Here is a 24,779-nt window from a genome sequence, read left to right as displayed (position 1 = left end):
TCGAACCTGTGTCCCCTGCACTGGGAGACAGATTCTTTTTTTTTTTTTTTAATCTTTATTGGAGTATAATTGCTTTACAATGGTGTGTTAGTTTCTGCTTTATAACAAAGTGAATCAGTTATATATATACATATGTTCCCATATCTCTTCCCTCTTGCGTCTCCTTCCCTCCCACCCTCCCTATTCCACCCCTCTAGGTGGTCACAAAGCACCGAGCTGATCTCCCTGTGCTATGCGGCTGCTTCCCACTAGCTATCTATTTTACGTTTGGTAGTGTATATATGCACATGCCAATCTCTCGCTTTGTCACAGCTTACCCTTCCCCCTCCCCATTTTCTCGTCCATTCTCTAATAGGTCTGTGTCTTTTTTCCTGTCTTACCCCTAGGTTCTTCATGACATTTTTTTCCTTTAAATTCCATATATATGTGTTAGCATACGGTATTTGTCTTTCTCTTTCTGACTTACTTCACTCTGTATGACAGACTCTAGTTCCATCCACCTCATTACAAATAGCTCAATTTTGTTTCTTTTTATGGCTGAGTAATATTCCATTGTATATATGTGCCACATCTTTATCCATTCATCCGATGATGGACACATAGGTTGTTTCCATCTCCGGGCTATTGTAAATAGAGCTACAATGAACGTTTTGGTACAGGACTCTTTTTGAATTATGGTTTTCTCAGGGTATATGCCCAGTAGTGGGATTGCTGGGTCATATGGTAGCTCTATTTGTAGTTTTTAAGGAACCTCCATACTGTTCTCCATAGTGGCTGTACCAATTCACATTCCCACCAGCAGTGCAAGAGTGTTCCCTTTTCTCCACACCCTCTCCAGCACTTATTGTTTCTAGATTTTTTGATCATGGCCATTCTGAACGGTGTGAGATGATATCTCACTGTAGTTTTGATTTGCATTTCTCTGATGATTAATGATGTTGAGCATTCTTTTATGTGTTTGTTGGCAGTCTGTATATCTTCCTTGGAGAAATGTCTATTTAGGTCTTCTTTGGAGAAATGTCTATTTAGGTCTTCTGCCCATTTTGCGATTGGGTTGTTCGTTTTTTTGTTATTGAGCTGCATGAGCTGCTTATACATTTTGGAGATTAATCCTGTGTCAGTTACTTCATTTGCAAATATTTTCTCCCATTCTGAGGGTTGTCTTTGGTTGTTTATGGTTTCCTTTGCTGTGCAAAATCTTTGAAGTTTCATTAGGTCCCATTTGTTTATTTTTGTTTTATTTATTTTTATTTCCATTTCTCTAGGAGGTGGGTCAAAAAGGATCTTCCTGTGATTTATGTCATAGAGTGTTCTGCCTATGTTTTCCTCTAAGAGTTTGATAGTTTCTGGGCTTACATTTAGGTCTTTAATCCATTTTGAGCTTATTTTTGTGTATGGTGTTAGGGAGTGATCTAATCTCATACTTTTACATGTACCTGTCCAGTTTTCCCAGCACCACTTATTGAAGAAGCTGTCCTTTCTCCACTGTACATTCCTGCCACCTTTATCAAAGATAAGGTGACCATGTGTGCGTGGGTTTATCTCTGGGCTCTCTATCCTGTTCCATTGATCTATCTTTCTGTTTTTGTGCCAGTACCATACTGTCTTGATTACTGTAGCTTTGTAGTATAGTCTGAAGTCAGGGAGCCTAATTCCTCCAGCTCCATTTTTCATTCTCAAGATTGCTTTGGCTATTCGGGGTCTTTTGTGTTTCCATACAAATTGTGAAATTTTTTGTTCTAGTTCTGTGAAAAATGCCAGTGGTAGTTTGATAGGGATTGCATTGAATCTGTAGATTGCTTTGGGTAGTAGAGTCATTTTCACAATGTTGATTCTTCCAATTCAAGAACATGGTATATCTCTCCATCTATTTGTATCATCTTTAATTTCCTTCATCAGTGTCTTATAATTTTCTGCATACAGGTCTTTTGTCTTAGGTAGGTTTATTCCTAGATATTTTATTCTTTTTGTTGCAATGGTAAATGGGAGTGTTTTCTTGATTTCACTTTCAGATTTTTCATCATTAGTGTATAGGAATGACAGAGATTTCTGTGCATTAATTTTGTATCCTGCTACTTTACCCAATTCATTGATTAGTCTAGTAGTTTTCTGGTAGTATCTTTAGGATTCTCTATGTATAGGATCATGTCATCTGCAAACAGTGACAGCTTTACTTCTTCTTTTCTGATTTGGATTCCTTTTATTTCATTTTCTTCTCTGATTGCTGTGGCTAAAACTTCCAAAACTATGTTGAATAAAGTGGTGAGAGTGGGCAACCTTGCCTTGTTCCTGATCTTAGTGGAAATGCATTCAGTTTTTCACCATTGAGGACAATGTTGGCTGTGGGTTTGTCATATATGGCCTTTATTATGTTGAGGAAAGTTCCGTCTATGCCTACTTTCTGCAGGGTTTAAATAAATAGGTGTTGAATTTTGTCGAAAGCTTTCTCTGCTTCTATTGAGATGACCATATGGTTCTTGTCCTTCAATTTGTTAATATGGTGTATCACGTTGATTGATTTGTGTATATTGAAGAATCCTTGCATTCCTGGAATAAACCCCACTTGATCATGTTGTATGATCCTTTTAATGTGCTGTTGGATTCTGTTTGCTAGTATTTTATTGAGGATTTTTGCATCTATGTTCATCAGTGATATTGGCCTGTAGTTTTCTTTCTTTGTGACATCCTTCTCTGGTTTTGGTATCACGGTGATGGTGGACTCGTAGAATGAGTTTGGGAGTGTACCTCCCTCTGCTATATTTTGGAAGACTTTGAGAAGGATAGGTGTTAGCTCTTCTCTAAATGTTTGATAGAATTCGCCTGTGAAGCCATCTGGTCCTGGGCTTTTGTTTGTTGGAAGATTTTTAATCACAGTTTCAATTTCAGTGCTTGTGATTGGTCTGTTCATATTTTCTATTTCTTCCTGATTCAGTCTTGGCAGGTTGTGCATTTCTAAGAATTTGTCCATTCCCTCCAGGTTGTCCATTTTATTGGCATAGAGCTGCTTGTAGTAATCTCATGATCTTTTGTATTTCTGCAGTGTCAGTTGTTACTTCTCCTTTTTCATTTCTAATTCTATTGATTTGAGTCTTCTCCCTTTTTTTCTTGATGAGTCTGGCTAATGGTTTATCAATTTTGTTTATCTTCTCAAAGAACCAGCTTTTAGTTTTATTGATCTTTGCTATCGTTTCCTTCATTTCTCTTTCATTTCTTTCTGACCTGATTTTTATGATTTCTTTCCTTCTGCTAACTTTGGGTTTTTTTTGTTCTTCTTTCTCTAATTGCTTTAGGTGCAAGGTTAGGTTGTTTATTCGAGATGTTTCCTGTTTCTTAAGATAGGATTGTATTGCTATAAACTTCCCACTTAGAACTGCTTTTGCTGCATCCCATAGATTTTGGATCGTCGTGTCTCCATTGTCAGTTGTTTCTAGGTATTTTTTTATTTCTTCTTTGATTTCTTCAGTGATCAGTTCGTTATTAAATACTGTATTGTTTAACCTCTATGTGTTTGCATTTTTTACCGATCTTTTCCTGTAATTGATATCTAGTCTCATAGCGTTGTGGTAGGAAAAGATACTTGATACAATTTCAATTTTCTTAACTTTACCAAGGCTTGATTTGTGACCCAAGGTATGATCTATCCTGGAGAATGTTCCATGAGCACTTGAGAAAAATGTGTATTCTTTTGATTTTGGATGGAATGTCCTATAAATATGAATTAAGTCCATCTTGTTTAATGTATCATTTAAAGCTTGTGTTTCCTTATTTATTTTAATTTTAGATGATCTGTCCATTGGTGAAAGTGGGGTGTTAAAGTCCCCTACTATGAATGTGTTACTGTCGATTTCCCCTTTTATGGCTGTTAGTATTTGCCTTATGTATTGAGGTGCTCTATGTTGGGTGCATAAATATTTACAATTGTTATATCCTCTTCTTGGATTGATCCCTTGATCATTATGTAGTGTCCTTCTTTGTCTCTTGTAATAGTCTTTATTTTAAAGTCTATTTTGTCTGATATGAGAATTGCTACTCCAGCTTTCTTTTGGTTTCCATTTGCATGGAATATCTTTTTCCATCACCTTACTTTCAGTCTGTATGTGTCTCTAGGTCGGAAGTGGGTCTCTTGTAGACAGGATATATATGGGTTTTGTTTTTGTATCTGTTCAGCCACTCTGTGTCTTTTGGTGGGAGCATTTAGTCCATTTACATTTAAGGTAATTATCATTATGTATGTTCTTATTCCCATTTTCTTAATTGTTTTGGGTTCGTTATTGTAGGTCTTTTCCTTCTCTTGTGTTTCTTGCCTAGAGAAGTTCCTTTAGCATTTGTTGTAGAGCTGGTTTGGTGGTGCTGAACTCTCTCAGCTTTTGCTTTTCTGTAAAGGTTTTAATTTCTCCATCAAATCTGAATGAGATCCTTGCTGGGTAGAGTAATCTTGGTTGCAGGTTTTTCTCCTTCATCACTTTAAATATGTCCTGCCGGTCCCTTCTGGCTTGCACTGTTTCTGCTGAAAGATCAGCTGTTAACCTTATGGGGATTCCCTTGTGTGTTATTTGTTGTTTTTCCCTTGCTGCTTTTAATATGTTTTCTTTGTATTTAATTTTTGACAGTTTGATTAACATGTGTCTTGGCATGTTTCTCCTTGGACTTATCCTGTATGGGACTCTCTGTGCTTCCTGGACTTGATTAACTATTTCCTTTCCCATATTAGGGAAGTTTTCAACTATAATCTCTTCAAATATTTTCTCAATCCCTTTCTTTTTCTCTTCTTCTTCTGGAACTCCTATAATTCGAATGTTGGTGCGTTTAATGTTGTCCCAGAGGTCTCTGAGACTGTCCTCAGTTCTTTTCATTCTTTTTTCTTTATTCTGCTCTGCAGTAGTTATTTCCACTATTTTATCTTCCAGGTCACTTATCCGTTTGTCTGCCTCAGTTATTCTGCTCTTGATCGCATCTAGAGTATTTTTAATTTCATTTATTGTGTTGTTCATTGTTCCTTGTTTCATCTTTAGTTCTTCTAGGTCCTTGTTAAATGTTTCTTGCATTTTCTCTATTCTATTTCCAAGATTTTGGATCATCTTTACTATCATTATTCTGAATTCTTTTTCAAGTAGACTGCCTATTTCCTCTTCATTTGTTAGGTCTGGTGGGTTTTTATCTTGCTTCTTCATCTGCTGTGTGTTTTTCTGTCTTCTGATTTTGCTTACCTTACTGTGTTTGGGGTCTCCTTTTTGCAGGCTGCAGGTTCGTAGTTCTGTTGTTTTTGGTGTCTGTCCCCAGTGGCTAAAGTTGTTTCAGTGGGTTGTGTAGGCTTCCTGGTGGAGGGGACTAGTGCCTGTGTTCTGGTGGATGAAGCTGGATCTTGTCTTTCTGGTGGGCAGGTCCACGTCTGGTGGTGTGTTTTGGGGTGTCTGTGGACTTATTATTATTTTAGGCAGCCTCTCTGCTAATGGGTGGGGTTGTTTTCCTGTCTTGCTAGTTGTTTGGCATAGGGTGTGCAGCACTGTAGCTTGCTGGTCATTGAGTGAAGCTGGGTGCTGGTGTTGAGATGGAGATCTCTGGGAGTTTTTCACCATTTGATATTATGTGGAGCTGGGAGGTCTCTTGTGGACCAGTGTCCTGATGTTGGCTCTCCCACCTCAGAGGTACAGCACTGACTCCTGGCTACAGCACCAAGAGCCTTTCATCCACACAGCTCAGAATAAAAGGAAGAAGAAGTAGAAAGAAGAAAGAAAGAAAGAAAGAAAGAAAGAAAGAAAGAAAGAAAGAAAGAAAGAAAGAAAGAAAGAAAGAAAGAAGGAAGGAAGGAAGAAAGAAGGAAGGAAGGAAAGAAAGAAAGAAAGAAGGGAGGGAGGGAGGAAGGAAGGAGGGAAGGAAGGAAAGAAAAAGAAAAAAGAAAGAAGAGAAATTAAAATAAAGTAAGATAAAATAAAGTTATAAAAATAATTATTAAGAAAAAAAATTTTTTAAAGAAAAAAACAAAAAATGGACAGATAGAACCCTAGGACAAATGATGAAAGCAAAGCTATACAGACAAAATCTCACACAGAAGCATACACATACACACTCACAAAAAGAGGAAAAGGGGAAAAAATAATAAATCTTGCTCTCAAAGTCCACCTCCTCAATTTGGGATGATTGGTTGTCTATTCATGTATTCCACAGATGCAGGGTACATCAAGTTGATTGTGCAGCTTTAATCCACTGCTTCTGAGGCTGCTGGGAGAGATTTCCCTTTATCTTCTTTGTTCTCACAGCTGCCGGGGCTCAGCTTTGGATTTGGCCCCGCCTCTCTGAGTAGGTCTCCGGAGGGCGTCTGTTCTTCGCTCAGACAGGACGGGGTTAAAGGAGCAGCTGCTTCGGGGACTCTGGCTCACTCAGGCCGGGGGGTGGGGGGGGGAGGGAAGGAGGGTTACGGATGCGGGGGCGGGCCTGCGGCGGCAGAGGCCAGCGTGACGTTGCATCAGCCTGAGCCACGCCGTGCGTTCTCCCGGGGAAGTTGTCCCAGGGTCATGGGACCCTGGCAGTGGCGGGCTGCACAGGCTCCCCGGAAGGGAGGTGTGGATAGTGACCTGTGCTCGCACACAGGCTTCTTGGTGGCGGCAGCAGCAGCCTTAGTATCTCATGCCCGTCTCTGGGGTCCGCACTGTTAGCCGCGGCTCGCGCCCGTCTCTGGAGCTCCTTTAAGCAGTGCTCTTAATCCCCTCTCCTCGCACACCAGGAAACAAAGAGGGAAGAAAAAGTCTTTTGCCTCTTCGCCAGCTCCATACTTTCGCCCCTCGGACTCCCTCCCGGCTAGCCGCGGTGCACTAACCCCCTGCAGGCTGTGTTGACGCAGCCAACCCCAGTCCTCTTCCTGAGCTCCGACCAAAGCCCGAGCCTCAGCTCCCAGCCCCACCCGCCGCGGTGGCTTAGCAGACAAGCCTCTCGGGCTGGTGAGTGCTGGCTGGCACCGATCCTCTGTGTGGGAATCTCCCCGCTTTGCCCTCTGCACCCCTGTTGCTGCGCTCTCCTCCGTGGCATGGAAGCTCCCCCCGACTTCGCCACTCTCAGTCTCCGTCCGCGAAGGGGCTTCCTAGTGTGTGGAAACCTTTCCTCCTTCACAGTTCCCTCCCACTGGTGCAGGTCCCGTCCCTATCCTTTTGTCTCTGTTTATTCTTTTTTCTTTTGCCCTACCCATGTACGTGGGGACTTTCTTGCCTTTTGGGAGGTCTGAGGTCTTCTGCCAGCGTTCAGTCGGTGTTCTGTAGGAGGTGTTCCATATGTAGATATATTTCTGGTGTATCTGCGGGGAGGAAGGTGATCTCCGCGTCTTACTCTTCCGCCATCTTCCCCTCTAGGATCTGGCAGACGGATTCTTAACCACTGTGCCACCAGGGAAGTCCCTCACTTTCTTAATTGTGTTTTTTGATGAGCAGAAGTTTTAACTTTGGATGAAATCTACTTTATCGTTTTTTCCTTTACGGTTAGTACTTTTTGCTCTTATTTAAGAAATCTTTGCCTATTCCAAGCTCATAAAGTCTCCTGTGTTTCCAGCTAGATTTATATTTTACATTTCACATTTAGATCTGCAATCCATTTTTTAAAAAAATTATTTTTTGGCTGTCGGGCCTTAGTTGCAGCATGCGGGATCTTCACTGAGGCATGTGGGCTTCTCTCTAGTTGTGGCGTGTGGGTTTTCTCTCTCTAGTTGTGGCGCTTAAGCTCCAGGGCGTGTGGGCTCTGTAGTGTACGGCACACAGACTCTCTCCTTGAGGTGCTAGCTCAGTAGTTGTGGCGCCCGGGCTTAGTTGCCCCATGGCATGTGGGATCTTAGCTCCCTGACCGGGGATCAAACATGCGTCCACAGTATTGGAAGGTGGATTCTTTACCACTGGACCATCAGGGAAGCCCCCTGCAATCCATTTGAAATTAATTGTTTTGTGAATGGTATGAGTATAAGAGTCAAGGTTTATTTTTTTTTTCTATCTGGATGCTGTATTCTTCCAACACCATTTATTCGAAGACCTTTCTTTCCCTTCAAATTGCATTGGTGTCTTTTTCATTGGTCAAGTAACAATATACGTGTGAGCCTATATCTGGACTCTATTTTGTTCCATTGATCTATTTGTTTATCCTTATGCTTATAGCATATTGTATTAATTACTTGCCTTGATAGTAAAATTTGAAAATTGGTAGCATAAATCCTCCATCTTTATTTTAAAGATGATTTTGACTTTCTAGGTTTTTTTGCAATTGCATTTAAATTTTAAAATTAGCCTATCAATTTCTACCAGAAAAGCCTGCTGGGATTCTGATTAGGATCACATTGAATGTATAGACCAATTGGGGAGAAGTGACATCGTAACAATTAAACATTACTCCATGAAATAGGCTATTTTTTCTTTTATTAGGTCTTTTTTGATTTCTCCTTGTTTTATGATTTTCACTGTAGAATCTTCTGCATTTTATTTAGTCCTGTGTACCTTATTATTTTTTAAAGCCTATTGTAAATGGTATTATTTTTACATTTTCATATTTCAATTGTTTCCTGCAAGTATAAAGAAATATAGCTGATATTTGTATATTGACTTTGTATCACATGACCTTGCTAAATTCACGTATTACTTCTAGTAGTTTGTACATTCCTTGGATATTCTATGTACACAATCATGTCATTTATGAATAAAGCTAGTTTTACTGTTTCCTTTGCAACTAAAAAAATTTTTTTCTCTCCTTATTGCACTGGCAGGAACTCCAATACAATGTTGAATATAAGTGGTGATAACAGACATCCTTATCTTGTAAGGGCGAAGCATTCACTATTTCACCATTAAGTATGATATTATTTGTATGTTTTAGGTAAATAATCTTATCAAATTGAGGAAGTTTCTCTCTATTCTTAGTCAACTAATAGTTTTTATTATGAATGGGTTTTGAATTTTATAAAATGCTTTTTCTGTATCTTTTAAGATGATGACATTGTTAAAATTATATTGAATGACTTTTTAAGTGTTAAGCCAGCTATGTCTTTTTGGAATAAACTCACAAGACGATGATGTGTATGGTTCTTACATAATACCGTATCTGATTTGTTAGTATTTCATTTGGATTTTTTTCCCACCTGTATTCTTAAGGGATATTACTCTGTAATTTTTTTTCTTGTAATGTCCTTGATAGATTTTGGTATCGAGGTTATGCTGGCCTCTCTGAAAGATTTTGTGTAGAATTGTTCATATTTTTCCTTAAAAGTTTGGTAACATTTATCAGGATAGCCATCTGGATCTGGTGTTTTTGTTGTTGGAATGTTATAAATTATGGACTTAATTTCAGTAAAAGATACAGGATTATTCAAAATTTCTGTAAGTTGTGTTTTTCTAAAAAGTTGCCCATTTCATCTAGGTTGTCAACTTTATTGACATAAAGTTGTTCATGAACCCTTATATTATTTTTTTAATGTATATGGCATCTATAGTGATGTTGCCTCTGTCATTCTTGATATTAGGTGTATCTCTTTTCTCTCTTACTCTTTTCCTTGATCAATTCTATCAATTTTATTAATCTTTTCAGAGAACCATCTTTTGGTTTCATTGACTTTCTCAGTTTTTAAAAATTTTTTATTTTAATTATTTATTTTTGGCTGCATTGGGTGTTCATTGCTGTGTGCGGGCTTTCTCTAGTTGGGGCAAGTGGGGGCTACCCTTTGCTGTGGTGCACATGATTCTCATTGTGGTGGCTTCTCGTGTTGCAGAGCACAGGCTCTAGGCGCGAGGGCTTCAGTAGTTGTGGTTCGTGGGCTGTAGAGCGCAGGCTCAATAGTTGTGGCGCACGGGTTTAGTTGCTCCGCGACATGTGGGATCTTTCCAGACCAGGAATCGAACCCGTGCCCCCTGCATTGGCAGGCAGATTCTTAACCACTGCACCACCAGGGAAGTCCCTGACTTTCTCTGTTTTATATCTCTTTTCTATTTCATTAATCTCTGATTTTATTTCTTTCTTTCTACCTTCTCTTTTTTGTACCTTGTTGAGATAGATACTTAATTCATCAAATTTACATCTAAGAACTACTCTAGCTGTGTCCCACAAATTTTGATATGCTGTATTTTCATTACTGTTACTTTCAAAATATTTTCTAATTTCTATTGTAATTTCGTCTTTGGTGAATCAGTTACTTAGAAGTAAGTTACTTAATTTCCAGATGATTTGGGATTTTCTAGATATGTAACCAACAGGATCCTATGGGTCCTTCCCCTGACAGGTCTCTTCCCTATATCCTCTGCTTTAGCTCCTCTGAAGTATTGTACTTAGATGACTGTATCTGACACACAGTTCCTGAGTTGTTTTATAAATGCTAAACCCCCCACCAAATGGATGAAATTAACTACTTGATGACTGTGAGCACATAACCCGAAGACCTACTGGAGCCTGAGGATTGATAATGTTAACCCCTGTGACACCGCCCTGTTACCTCACCATCAACCAATCAGATAATTCGGCAGGAGCTCATCACATACACTGGGATGCCCCTCCCTTACCTTACCTTTAAAAATGCCAAAATGTTCATTGCAGCTCTATTTACAATAACCCGGAGATGGAAACAACCTAAGTGCCCATCATCGGATGAATGGATAAAGAAGATGTGGCACATATATACGATGGAATATTACTCAGCCATAAAAAGAAATGAAATTGAGCTATTTGTAATGAGGTGGATAGACTTAGAGTCTGTCATACAGAGTGAAGTAAGTCAGAAAGAAAAAGACAAATACCGTATACTAACACATATATATGGAATTTAAGAAAAAAAAATGTCATGAAGAACCTAGGGGTAAGACAGGAATAAAGACACAGACCTACTGGAGAATGGACTTGAGGATATGGGGAGGGGGAAGAGTAAGCTGTGACAAAGCGAGAGAGGCATGGACATATATACACTACCAAACGTAAGGTAGATAGCTAGTGGGAAGCAGCCGCATGGCACAGGGATATCAGCTCGGTGCTTTGTGACCGCCTGGAGGGGTGGGATAGGGAGGGTGGGAGGGAGGGAGACGCAAGAGGGAAGAGATATGGGAACGTATGTATATGTATAACTGATTCACTTTGTTATAAAGCAGAAACTAACACACCATTGTAAAGCAATTATACTCCAATAAAGATGTTAAAATAAAAAAAAGCCTTGCTGTTCGGTGCTTTATGACCACCTGGATGGGTGGGATAGGGAGGGTTGGAGGGAGGGAGACATAAGAGGGAGGAGATATGGGAACATATATATATATGTATAACTGATTCACCTTGTTATAAAGCAGAAATTAACACACTGTTGTAAAGCAATTATACTCCAATAAAGATGTAAAAAAAAAAAAAAAAAGCCTTGCTGAAACCTATTGGAGAAGTCAGGCTTTTTGAGCACTAGTTGTCCCGGGTTCCTTATATGGTGCCTTACAATAAATGCTGCACTTTCCCTCACCACAACCCACCAGGCAAGTGGACCCACGTTTTGGTTTGGTAACAGATATCTTATTTTTAGTGATTTCTGGTTTAATTTTTCTGTAGTTAAAGAACATATTTCGTGTAATTTTAATCCTTTGAAATTGATTGCTAGTTTTATGGCTCAGCATATGATATATTTTTTGCAGTGTTCCATAAGCATTTGAAAAGATGGAGCAACCTACACCTGTTGAGTATAATTTTCTACAAGTGTCAGTTAAGTTGCTTAGTATTGTTGCTCAAATGTCCTATATCCTTACTAATATTTTGTCTGCTTGTTCTATTGATTACTGAGGAGATATGTTAAAATCTCCAACTCTAATTCTGTATTTGTCTTTCCCATACAGTTCTGTCAATTTTTTGCTTCATAAATTTTGAAGTTATATTATTAGGTGCATATACATTTAGGATTATGTATTTCTCCTATGGAATTGATCTTCTAATTATTATGAGTATTCTTTGTTTCTCTGTTACTTCTCCCTTAACATCTACTTTGACCATTAATAATATAGCCATATCAGTTTTCATATGGTTACTGTTTCCACGGAGTATCTCTTCCCATGTTTTATTTCCAATTACTTATATTTATATCAATTATGTTTAAGGTGTATCTATTGTAGTCAGGATACTGTTGGTTCTCTTTTAAAATAAAATCTGACAATCATTTTCTTTTAAAGAGTCATTAGCCCCTTTAAATTTTTTGTGATTACTGATATGGTTAGCTTTAAGTATATCATACTTGTGTTTTTAAGTTGTTCCATCTGTTACTTGTCTCTTTGTTCCTCTTCTCCAGCTTTCTTTCAGGTTAGTCAAGTATGTTTTAGTTCTTCATTTTTCCTCTTTTGTTGTCTTTTTACATATAGTTCTGATAGATTTAGTAGTTACCCTAATGATTACAATATACATATTTAATTTATTACTATCTTGAATTAGTACTTAATTGCTTCACAAACAACGTAAGAGCCTTACATCCGTATAATTATAATTTTATTTATCTTTCCTGAATTTTGTTATCATTGTCATATATGTTACTTCAACATGTTATGAACCCCATAATACATTGACAGTATTATTGTTTTAAACAGCAAATAGTCTTTTAAAAAGAGTATGAAGTGAAAGTCTTTTAATTTTAAATTTCTACCATTTATACCATATCAAGATATCAAATTCCTGGGAATAAGCCTAACCAAAGATATACAAGTCCTCTATGCAGAAAGTGGGAAAAAAATATTGGAAGAAATTAAAGAGACCTAAATTAATGGAGTGAGATGCCATGTTTATGCGTTATGAGTCAATATTGCAAAGATGTCAGGTCACTGCAATTTAGTCTTCAGATTCAATGCAATGCCAATCAGAATCTCAACGTGTAGTGTGTGTACATGTGTGTCTGTGTGTGTGTAGCTGATTTTAAAATCTTAGCCAAGGCACCTGAAAAAGAACAAGGCTCACCAAAGAAGATATATAGATGGCAAATTCTAAGACTCACGACTGAAAAGCATATGAAAAGATGTTCCACATCATATGTCATCAGGCAAATGCAAATTAAAGTGACAGTGAGATAACTCTACACACCTATGAGAATGACCAAAAACCAAGAACACTGATGACACCAAATGCTGGCAAGGTTATGGTGCAACAGATACTCTTTCATTGCTGGTGGGAATGCAAAATGGTACAGACACTTTGAAGGTTTCTTACAAACTTACATACATCCAGCCATCAGCAGTCGTGAGTCTTGGTGTTTCCCAACGGAGTTCAAACTTATGTCCATATGTAAACCTGCACTCAGATTTCCACGCCCCATCACCCAGCTTAATTGAGAAAGAAAATTATATATATTTAAAGTGTACACCATGATGATTTTCTGCATTTATACATTGTGAAATGATTACCACAATCAAGTTAATTAACACATCCATCACCTAACATAGTTACCTTTTGTGTGTGTGTGGTGAGAAAGCTTAACATTTACTTCCTTAGCAAATTTCAAGTATCCAATGCAGAATTATTAACTATACTCACCATGCTGTATATTAGATCCTCAGAACTTATTCATCTTATAACTGAAATTTTACACCCTACGACCAACATCTCCTCATTTCCCCTACCTTCTAGCCCTTGGTAACCACTGATCTACTCTGTTTTCATGAGTTCAACTTTTTTTTTTCAGATTCCACATATAATAATTCCACATCCTACTATTTGTGATAGCGTACAGTACTTATCTTTCTCTTCTGGTTTATTTCACCTAGCATAATGCCTTCTAAGTTCACCTATGTTGTCACAAATGACAGGATTCCCTTTTTATGGCTGAATAATATTCTATTGTATGTCTATATAACATAGTTTCATTATCCATTCATCTTTTGGTGGACACTTCGGCTGTTTTCATATCTTGACTATCATGAATAATGCTGTAATGAATATGGAAATGCACATATCTCTTCCAGATACTGATTTTGCTTCCTTCAGGTACATACCAAGAAGTGGGATTTCTGGATCTTATCACAGTTCTATTTTTAATTTCTTGAGGAACCTCCATACTGTTTTCCATAATAGCGGTATGAAATTACATTCCCACCAACAATGTACAAGAGTTCTCTTTATGCCACATTCTTGCCAATATTTGTTATTTCTTACATATATTTCTTTTGACAATAGCCATTCTAGCAGGTATGAGGTGATATCTCATCATAGTTTTGATTTGCATTTCCCTGATAATTATTGATGTTGAGCATCTTTTTTATCTATCTGTTGGCCATTTGTATATTTTCTTTGGAAAGATATCTATTCACATCCTTTGTCCATTTTTTAATTGGATTATTTCTTTTCTTCCTATTGAGTTACATAAGTTTCTTATATATTTTAGATATCAACCCCTTATCAGATATATGATTTGCAAATATTTTCTCCCATTCTGTAGGTTGTCTTCTCATTTCCTTGATTGTTTCCTTTGCTGTACAGAAGCTTTTTGGTTTGATGTAGTCCCAGCTGTTTATTTTTGCTTTTGTTGCTTGCGATTTTTGGATGATCTAAAAAAATCATTGCCAACACCAATGTCAAGGAGCTTTTCCCTATGTTTTTTTCAAAGAGTTTTATCGTTTCTGGTCTTACATTTCAGTCTTGAATCCATTTCAGGTTAGTTTTGTGAGTGGTATAAGATAGGGGTCCAATTTCATTCTTTTGCAATGTGGATATCTAGTTTTCCCAACACCATTTATTGAAGATACTATCCTTTTCCCATTTTATATTCTTGCACCCATGCCAAAGATTAGCTAACTGTTTATGTATGCATTTATTTCTGGACTGTCCACTCTCTTCCATTGGTCTATGTGTCTGTTTTTTATGCTTGTATCATACAGCTTTGATTAGTAGGGGTTTTTAATGTAGTTTGAAATCAGGACGTGTAACGCCTCCAGCTTTGTTCTTTTTTCTCAAGGTTGTTTTGGCTCTTTGGAGTCTTTTGTTGATACAGATGTTTATAGCAGCTTTATTTGTTTGTTTTTCATTTTTAAATTATTTATTTATTTACTTTGGCTGCACTGAGTCTTCATTGCAGCACGTGGGCTCTTTGTTGCGGCATGTGGGCTTCTGTAGTTGTGGCGTGCAGGTTCTAGAGTGTGCAGGCTCAGTAGTTGTGGTGCGTGGGCTTTATTGCAGTATGTGGGATCTTAGTTCCCTGACCAAGGATCAAACTCTGGCCCCCTGCCTTGGGAGCATGGAGTCTTAACCACTGGGCCACCAGGGATGTCTCTATAGCAGCTTTATTTGTAATTGCCAAAACTTGGAAGCAACTTGGATGTCTTTCAGTAGGCAAATGGATAAATAAACTGTGGTACATCTGGACAGCAGAATATTATTCAGCGTTAAGAAGAAATGAACTACCAAGCCATAAAAAGACATGGAGGAAACTTAAATGCATGTTACTAAGTGAAAGAAACTAAAATGAAAAGGCTACTGTGATGGTTAATTTTTTTTTAAACATCTTTATTGGAGTATAATTGCTTTACAATGGTGTGTTACTTTCTGCTTTATAATATAGTGAATCAGTTATACATATACATATGTTGCCATATCTCTTCCCTCTTGCGTCTCCCTCCCTCCCACCCTCCCTATCCCACCCCTCTAGATGGTCACAAAGCACCGAGCTGATCTCCCTGTGCTATGCGGCTGCTTCCCACTAGCTATCTATTTTACATTTGGTAGTGTATATATGTCCATGCCACTCTCTCACTTTGTCACAGCTTACCCTTCCCCCTCCCCATATCCTCAAGTCCATTCTCTAGTAGGTCTGTGTCTTTATTCCCATCTTACCCCTAGGATCTTCATGACTTTTTTTTTTCCCTTAAATTCCATATATATGTGTTAGCATACAGTATTTGTTTTTCTCTTTCTGACTTAACTTCATTCTGTATGACAGACTCTAGGTCCATCCACCTTACTACAAATAACTCAATTTCATTTCTTTTTATGGATGAGTAATATTCCACTGTATATATGTGCCACATCTTCTTTATCCATTCATCCGATGATGGACACTTAGAGGAACATGGCGGAAGAGTAAGACGTGGAGATCACCTTCCTCCCCACAGATACATCAGAAATACATCTACACGTGGAACTGCTCCTATAGAACACCCACTAAACGCTGGCAGAAGACCTCAGACCTCCCAAAAGGCAAGAAACTCCCCACGTACCTGGGTAGGGCAAAAGAAAAAAGAAAAAACAGAGACAAAAGATTAGGGACGGGACCTGCACCTGTGATGGTTAATTTTAAGTGTCAACTTGACTGGGCTAAGGTATGCCCAGATAGCTGGTAAAACATTATTTCTGAGTGTGTCTTCGAGGGTGTTTCTAGACGAGATTAGCATTTGAATTGGCAGACTGAGTAAAGAAGATCACTCTTTACCCTTGTGGGTGGGCATTACCCAATCCATGAACGTCCTGAATAAAACCAAAAGGTGAGGGAAGGACAAATTTGTTCTCTACTTGAGCTAGGACATCCATCTTCTCTTGCCCTCACCTATGGTTGCTCCTGGTTCTTGGGCTTTTGGACTGGACTATGACTTAAACCATTGGCTTCCTTGGTTCTCAGGCTTTCAAACTGGGATTGGAACTACACCACTGGCTTTCCTGTGCTCCAGCTTGCATATGGCAGATCAGGAGATTTCTCAGATTCCATAATCAGTGAACAAATCCCTCATAATAAGTCTCTTACTATCTATCTATCTATCTATCTATCTATGTGTATATATATCCTATTAGTTCTGTTTCTCTGGAGAACCCTGACTAATACAGCTACAAAGTACATGATTCTGATTATATAACATTCTGGGAAAGGCAAAACTATGAAGACAGTAAAATGATCACTGGTTGCCAGGGATTTGAGGGGAGGGAGGGATGAATTGGTGAAGCAAAGAGGATTTTTAGGGCAGTGAAATTACTCTGTATGATAATATAATGGTGGATTTATGTTATTATATTATATTTGTTCAAGTCCATAGAATATACAACACCAAGAGTGAGCCCTAATGTAAAGTATTGACTTTGGGAGATAATGATGTGTCAGTGTAGGTTCTTTGATTGTAACAAATGTAACACTCTGGTGGGGGATGCTGATGATGTGGTAGGCTATGCCTGTGTGGGGCTGGGAGTATATGGGAAGTCTCTGTACCTCCCATCAATTTAACGTTGAAGCTAAAACTGCTCTGAAATAAAAAAAAAGTCTAAAAAAATGGAATCAAAAAAATTTTTTTCAATAATTCTCTTTTTTTAAAAAAAACAAGGTGGAAGACTTGCTGTACTAAGCTACAATTGTGTTGTGTTGGTGTAAGAATAGTCAAGTAGATGAACAGGGCACCATAGAGAATCCAGAAACTGGTTCATGCACATAAAGACATTTGATTTATGATGAAGTTGTCACTGCAAAGCACTTGGGAAAATAGCTTATCAATAAATGGTGCTGGGTGCAAAAAACCCCACAAAGCTTGATTCTTACTTCATATTCTACAAAATACTAATTCCAATTTATAGAAATAAATGTACTAGAAATCTTAGATGGTATAATAAGAAAAAGAACTGGGACTTCCTGGTGGTCCAGTGCTTGTGGCTCTGCGCTCCCAATGCAGGGGGCCCGGGTTCGATCCCTGGTCAGGGTACTGGATCCCGCGTGCCTCAACTAAAGATCCCACATGTGGCAACAAAGATCCTGTATGCTGCAACTGAAGATCCCTCATGCTGCAACAAGGATCCCATGTGCCACGGCTGAGACCTGGAACAGCCAAATAAATAAATAGATAGATAAATAAATAAATAAATTTTTTTTAAAGAAAAAGAATGAGAGGTATTTAAACTGAAAGGAAGAAATGTCCCTACTTGCAGAGAACACCTTTGTCCATGTAGAGGATTCCAAGGAATCTACACAAAAAGCTACTAGAACTTACAAGTGATTAGCAAGGTCACGGTATAAAAAAGGTCAACATACAAAAATCAACTTGCATTTCTATTTATTTGTAATAAACAATTGGAATCCAAAAGTTAAAAACGGTACCAATAGATCTTCATAAATGAAGCACTAGGTATAATTGTAATAGGACATGCAGGATCTTTATTTTGAAAATCAAAAAATGTTGATGAAATAAAGCAGAGAAGACCTAAATGAATGGTGAGACATACCCTTTTCATTGATTGAAAAATTCAATATAGTTAAGATGTCAATTCTCCCTAAGTTGATATAAAGATTTAATGTAATCCCTATTAAAATCCCAGCAGAATTCTTTGCAAATATAGAAAAGATAATTCTAAAAGATAATTCATATGGAAATGTGAAGAAACTGAAGTATCTAAAACAATTTTGAAAAACAAGAACACAGTTGGAAGACACATTACACATTAAGATATATCATAAAGCTACGGTAAAGAAGACGGTGGTATTGGTGAAAGGATAGATACATAGATCAGTAGAACAGAATAGACTCCAGAAATAGACCTTCACAAATTCAATCTATTGATTTTTAATGATGGTACAGAAGCAATTCAATGGAGAAAGGACAGTCTTTTGCACAAATGATCCTGGAAAAAATAGACATCCGTATGCAAAAAAAAAAGTGAACCTTGACCTATATCTCACACCACATAGAAAATGAATTTAAAATGGATAACAGACCTAAGTGTAAGATGTAAAACTATAAAACTCTTGGAAGAAATTATAGGAGAAAATTTTCATGACTTTGGGTGGGGCAAAAATTTCTTAATACAAAACCAAAAGCATAATCCATAGAAGAACAAATTTATAAATTAGACTTTGTTGAAACTTAAAACTTTTTCTCCTCAAAAGACATTAAGAGAAGGCTTCCCTGGTGGCGCAGTGGTTGAGAGTCCGCCTGCCGATGCAGGGGACATGGGTTCGTGACCCGGTCCGGGAAGATCCCACATGCCGTGGAGCGGCTGGGCCCGTGAGCCATGGCCATTGAGCCTGCGCGTCCGGAGCCTGTGCTCCGCAATGGGAGAGGCCACAACAGTGAGAGGCCCACATACCAAAAACAAAAAAAAGGGGGGCAAAAGATTTGAACAGACACTTCACTTCAGGAGATATATGGATGGCAAAAAACACATGATGAACCCATTAGTCATTATGGAAATGAAAATGAAAACCAAATGGGAAACTCTTGCACACCTATTAGAATGGCTAAAATAAAAAATAACGACAATACCCAGTGCTGGTAAGGATCTATAGCAGCTGGAATTCTCCTACATTGCTTGTGAGAATGCAAAATGGAATAATCATCCTGGAAAACATGTTGATAGTTTCTAATAAAGTTAAGCAAATACTTATGTGACCCAGCAATCCTACTTCTATGTATTTAGTCTAGAGAAGTGAAAACACATGACCACACAAAAACTTGTACATAAAGGTTCATAGCAGTACTATTCGTAACTGTCAAAAACTGAAAACAACCCAAAATCGCCTTCAACAGATGAATAGATAAACAACCATGGTGTATTCATACAACAGAGTGCTACTCATCAGTAAATAGGAATAAGCTATTAATACACAAACAACATGGATGAATATGAAATACATTATGCTAAGTGGAAGAAGCCAGTCTCAAAATGTAACATAATGTATATTTCCATTTATATGACATTCGGGAAAAGATAAAACTGTAGTAATGGCAAACAGATCAGTGGTTTCTGGGGATTAGGGGTGGGTTGAGAGACTGATTAAGGAGTGTTAGAATTGTTCTTTATCTTGCTTGTGGTGGTGGTTATAAGGATCTCTGCATTATTAAAACTCATAAAGCAGTAAACCAAAAAACAGAAAAAGAGTGAATTTGCTGTGTGTAAACTTTAAAATACTTAATAGATAAATAAGTTGAGATATATTAGTGAAACGGAGCAGGACCATATGGTCCTTGCCCCACCCCTTGTCCTCAGCCTGCCTTTTGTCTGTGGAAAATCTTTAGCCAAAGAATAGGTTTGATCAGAGAAGTGAGGAAATGCAGAAACCAAGGAAAACAGTCAAAGGAGACCAAATAATAATAGTTTAATCATTAAGCACAGTCAAGGACCTTTAGTTCCTCCTTAAGGGCTATAGACAATATTCTGAGCCATGTCCTGTGAGCTGTTTTGCAGATACCAAAGCCCTCACCAGGTGGAGGAGGATGACTACATGATGACCAAATTGAAGCCATGACATAAGCTGCCACAGTTCCGAGAACTGGCCTCAAAGAAATGGGAGCAAACTCTGGAACTAAAGATTAACTGTACTTGAAACAACCAAGGTGACACTGATCAGACCACCACATTACCGGTTTCCAGATGACTGTCAGAGCTGACTGTGCTGTTCTGCTCCCTCCCTCTGCCTATACAGCCCTGAAACTCCCCTTTAAAAGCCCCTTCCTCTGAGCAGCAGTTGGGAGTTGGTTCTCACACAGGAGTCCACCCTCTCCCCTGATTTCTGGCCTTGGAAATAAAGCAAGCTTTCTTTCCTACCAACACTTGTCTCTCGAGAATTGGCTTTTGAACAGTGAGCAGTCGGACGTGGGTTCGGTAACATTAGAGGTTGGACTCATCATCTTGGGTCAAACTGAAAGTCCACGTAGCCTACAATTTTATGGCTGGTAGTGCAGTAAAATAAGATAGTTGCTATTTATGCTCCCTGGCCCCATATATGCCAGTATATTTTAATGGTTATCTATGGTTCTGTTAGGCATTACTGACTCATTCTTACTCTGGAAACACATTTATTTTACCTTTTAAGCCATTTACTAAAGGTCATAGTAACATGCAGTAATATTTTTTATAAGTGGAAATTTTAAAAATCTAGAAGAATCAACTGAATAACTATTTGTACTAAAAAGACAGTTCAATAAAGGGGCAGAATATAAGATCAACATACACAAATTGATGTTTTTTCCTATATATCAATTAAAAAAGTAAGAGAATAAAAGATCCCATTAACAATAGCAGGAAAGGGGGCTTCCCTTGTGGCACAGTGGTTAAGAATCCGCCTGCCAATGCAGGGGACACGGGTTCGAGCCCTGGTCCAGGAAGATCCCACGTGCTGCGGAGCAGCTAAGCCTGTGTGCCACAACTACTGAGCCTGCGCTCTAGACCCTTTGAGCCACAACTACTGATCCCGCATGCCACAACTACTGAAGCCCGTGTGCCTAGAGCCCATGCTCTGCAAAAAGGGAAGCCACCACAATGAGAAGCCTGCACACCACAACGAAGAGTAGCCCCCGCTCGCTGCAACTAGATAAAGCCTGTGCGCAGCAATGAAGACCCAACACAGCCAGAAAAAAAAAAAAAAAAACGAGTCCCTGGAATTCCCTGGTGGTCCAGTGGTTATGACTCCACACTCTCACTGCTGAGGGCCTGGGTTTGATCCCTGGTTGGGGAACTAAAATCCCACAAGCCATGCGGTACAGCCAAAAAAGAAAAAAAAATGAGTCCCTATCTTTGCAGGTGCAATGGAAAAAGTAGCAGCTCAAATAAAAATTATAAAAACAAACAAACAAACAAAAACACCAGAAAAACAATAGCAGGAAAAACTAAACATTTCCTAAGAATAAACAAAAAAGTAATATGCAAGACCTATTTGAAGAAAACAATAAAACCTGACTAAAAGACATAAAATATGACTTGAATGAATATCTTGTTCCCAGGTAGGAAATCTTAGTATTGTACAAATTATTAAGTTTACCAGTCTCCCAACATTAATTGGTAATGTCAAGGCAATCCAATCAAAATTTCAGTTGAATTTTTATGGACTTTGATGAGTTGATTCTCAAATTTATATTGAATACTGGAAAAGAAAATGTGTTTAAAAAATTAAAAGAAAGACAAACATTGAAAAGAAATATTTAAAAACAAAGTAGCAGTATAGTGATTGAAACAGTGTGGTATAGTTGTGTAAAAAGATAGCCTCGTGTACATAAAGGAATTTAGTTTGTAATAAAGATGCTGCTTTTTAATCATTGTAAAAAAGGATGAATTATCAATAAATAATGTTTGTTATCTATTTGGGGAAAAAGGTAAAGTTAAGTCCTGACTCTGCATTGTATCAAATTCCAGAGATAGATATAAAAAACAAAACTAGAGAACTACTAGGAGAAAATATAAGAAAATATTTGTATAGTCTGGGAGAAAAGGAAGGCATTTATAATAAGTAAGAGTCTAAAATCCAAGAACAGTGAAGGAGAAGTCTTACACATGCAAATTCAAAACTTCTGTATATAAATAATACTAAATAAGGAATTCAACAAAAGATTAAAATTCAAAATGTGTGAAGAGCTTCACACAACTATTAAAAAAAGACAATACAAAAATAAGCAAATGATATGAACAGTCCATTCAAATAGAAGGAACTAAAAACGGCCAATTCGTTTATAAAATGATCTTCAATCAGACATGTAACCAAAGAAACTTTAGGTAATATTATATCTGTTTTCCTCATCAGATTGGAAAACAAAACAAAAAGATTGGTCATATTCAGAATTGGAAAAGTGATGGAAGTGGGCATGCTCACCTACTGTGGGTGGAAGATAAACTGATTAAGCCTTCATGTGGAACAAGTTTATCAAAACTGTGAGTTCCTTTTACCACCAATTCCCTTCCAGGATTTTCTACAGAAATAGTTACACATGTGTATAAACAAAGATGTTTATTGTAGCATTGTTTGGGGTATAGCTTAGGTGCTGGAGCCGGACTATGTGGACTCTACCCCCAACTACTTTTCTGACCTCAGGCAACTTAATATTTTTGTGGCTCAGTTTTCTCATCTGTAAAATGAGGAATAGAATATTACCTACCCTGTGTCATTGTTGTGAGGAACAAAGAAAATAATACGTGTAAAGTGCTCAGCACATGGCCTGGCACATCGAGTTCAAGTGTCAGGTGGCATTAATAGTGAAAAATTTGAAATAACTTCATAAATGTTCATCAAGATGGGGAAGGACTCTATTACGGGACACCATACTATAGACATATATATATATATATATATATATATGTATATTTTTAAAAATTTATTTTGAATGAGGTGAATTTATTGTACTGACATGGAAAGATTAGCAAAGAGTTTAACCAGCACAGCCCCTGTTTGGTTTCTGTAGCTCTCTTGGCAAAGGGTAGGGACAATCTAAGCAAGCACAGTTAAAGCTTTAGCTCACATTGAGTACATCACATCCACTTGCATTCCACTGACCAAAGCAAATCATATGGACCCAGCCTATTGGGAGGCACTGAAGTCATATTAGTTAAGGGCTGGATGTACATTCATCTTACAGGGGAAAAAGTGAATAGTTGGGAACAGTAATACCATCTACCAAAACTGGCTATCCATGACCCCACGAACCCACCATTGAGTAGACATCCCATACTCTGTGTGTCAGTGTGTGTTTTCTATTTACCTTCAGAATCTGTATCTATGGGCCACACATATGAGAAAAACACTATGGAACATTTGCCTGTGGATTCCCCGAGCAAATGAGGTTACAATGGGACCTCAACAATGAGAGATAAATCCTGATTTCTTGTGTCTCCACTGGAAAGATGTAGATACTTAGGTGATCACCAGGCTCATTCCCAACTTAACTTTTTTGTTCCTTCACAATACCCTGGACATTCAAATTTGTGTTTAGTTCCTTGTAAAAAATTATTTCATTTAATTTTAACAACACCATTATAGGGTAGCTATTTTATCCTCATTATAAATTATTGTGTATCATAGGCCTTCCAGAAGCACTCTCTTATTGTTAAAACTCTTTGATTATGAGTATTAATTGTGCATGACAATTTTGAGCAGTTTGGGGGGATGGAGTTGGGAGAACTCCCTTGCATCAGTGTTATACCAGTGTCTCAGGAATACATGTCTGCAACAGGTGTGCTCATTTTTCAAACCTAAGACCCAGCTTTGTGGGGTTAGGGCATGAGATGGCTTTGGGCTCTTGTCAACCACAGCAGAAGGGGGTTCTTAAGATTGTAGCCTCTTTCATCCTAGTGCAGTCACTAGGCCACTGATATAGGGCACTGACGTAATCCTAACCTGAGCCCAAAGGTCTAAGTCCACGTACTCAAAAGAAGTCTGTACAAATGTTTACCCATGGTCACAACTTTTACTTAAGCTCCAAATCTGACTCACTAGATGCTGCCAGCTAGTGTCCTGCTGTGACCCAACAGAGCAGGGACATAACAGACAGCAAACACAACTTGTCCACTAACCTGTCATCATGCATGTTTTGGTAGGGTTGGCATAGGCCAAAGCCCATCACTGACATGGTTTGGATACTATTAATCTTATCAGGTTGCCGTTGGCAGAGGGTGTACCTTCTCTGTGGTGTCATCAAAGAATTAATATGAACACCATGCTTATATAACCTGAGCAATGAATGAAACAGGACTTGGGGTTATACTTTATTCTGGAAGTTAACACTGATTAACTGGAAAACATTGGACAAGTTGCCTAAACTCACTGCACCTTCGTTTACCCATTTGTGAAATATCCTCTCTGTACCTCAAGGTTATCACAATCATAGGTCCTGGATTTTAGAATTGTTCTACAGATACCTCATTCAAACATTCAGCAATACTTATTATGTGCCAGGTAATCTTCTAGGTACAGTTGAATTTTCAACATATCTAAAAGTGAAATTATCTTCTCTTCCTCAACCCAGCTTTTATCTCCCATATTCTCTGTCTCAGTGGTGGCGTCAACATCCATCCAGTTGCCTGAGGCAGAAACCCCTGGGCGTCAGTCTCAGTGTTTCTCTTTCCCTCAGCCCTACATCGGTCCTCTCAAGTGTACCCTC

General features: G+C 38.2%; 1 protein-coding gene across 3 annotated transcripts in view; it reads left to right on the top strand.

The window, feature by feature from the left end:
- CHD1L (chromodomain helicase DNA binding protein 1 like) overlaps window positions 1-24,779 on the top strand; it is a 134,148-nt gene that overhangs the window by 52,457 nt on the left and 56,912 nt on the right. The window contains exon 1 of one of the 3 annotated variants that reach the window (XM_060300418.2): window positions 22,538-22,557. The exons of the other annotated variants lie outside the window; for them this stretch is intronic. The gene's annotated coding sequence lies outside the window, so the exon portion shown is untranslated. Of the gene's footprint in view, window positions 1-22,537; window positions 22,558-24,779 lie in introns of those variants that run through there. 3 annotated transcript variants of the gene reach the window in all.

Source organism: Globicephala melas, chromosome 1 (genome assembly GCF_963455315.2).
Source record: "Globicephala melas chromosome 1, mGloMel1.2, whole genome shotgun sequence".
Taxonomy (NCBI): Eukaryota; Metazoa; Chordata; class Mammalia; order Artiodactyla; family Delphinidae; genus Globicephala; species Globicephala melas.
Note: the sequence above shows the minus strand (reverse complement) of the source record. Positions and strands in the feature narration are given on the sequence as shown.